Below are 1,134 nucleotides of genomic sequence, written 5' to 3'. Positions count from 1 at the left end.
GCTTGGCCTTTTCGGGAAGCATTTTTTTTTATTAATTAATTCCTTTATTAAGGATTTAGTCAAAATCATTTTCATCATTACTAATTATTACTTCGATTATTGTTCTTATCATTACCACCAGTACTACTATTGTTACTGTTATCAATATAATAATAATAATAATAATAATAATAATAATAATAATAATAATAATAATAATAATAATAATAATAATAATGATAATAATAATAATAATAATAATAATAATTATTATTATTACTGCGACCACTACTATAACTGCTATAATTGTTACTATTAGTACCATAACTGATACTTTTCTCATCATCATGATCATTATTATCATCTATTTCAGAACTATTACCAATTACTATAATTCTGACATAATGTCATTATGTCATCGTCGAACGTAAAAGCAGTTATGAAGATGAGGCTTCCCGATGCCTGTCGTTTTACATGTTAGCTCATTTTTTCTTAAATGATGTAAATTGAATTTCGATGTTAATCAAATCACGCACATCAGCGCACAAGCAGAATTGACTGAAAAGCAAAATGTAAACAAAACAAAGACAGATGACTCCAACTCCACAGCTGACACGTGGCAATGGGTCTCAGATTCCCCAGGCTTCTTACCGTGGTCTTCGTGAGCTCCTGGACTGCCGAATCTTGAGGAACGAAGGGCTTATATGTTCCCTTTGGGCCCCTACTCCTTCTGCTCCCCTTCCCCCTTGAAATCGTGACCCCTGACCTTTATCCTGCTTGGGATGACGCCTAACCTATCGACCGAACCTTGAAGGATAATGCTAATCATGTGTGCAAACCCAATCAGAGACGTCCGTTCCCGACCCGTTGCAAGGTCTTGGCTTCGACTTCGTCATCGAGCTCCTGGATTAAACAAACAGCTGATCTTGAAACAAACAAATCTGCTGGCGGCCGTCCCGTTGCTTTGGCATCCGCGAGGAATCCCAGAACAAAGATTTCATCCCTTTTCGGGAATTTCAGCCTTCGGACAAGGTCACGTCTGTATGTCCCTTTTGCCTTGAGGAGGACAGGGTGCCTTGAGGAGGCAGAGCAGCGGCTTATAAGAGCATTGATGAGGTCCTGGGGATCAGGTGTGCAGCTCCCTGTCTTCGGAAC

This window comes from Penaeus vannamei, chromosome 28, assembly GCF_042767895.1.
Source record: "Penaeus vannamei isolate JL-2024 chromosome 28, ASM4276789v1, whole genome shotgun sequence".
NCBI classification, from domain to species: domain Eukaryota; kingdom Metazoa; phylum Arthropoda; class Malacostraca; order Decapoda; family Penaeidae; genus Penaeus; species Penaeus vannamei.
The sequence above is the reverse complement of the archived record's forward strand: the minus strand, read 5'-3'. Positions refer to the sequence as shown.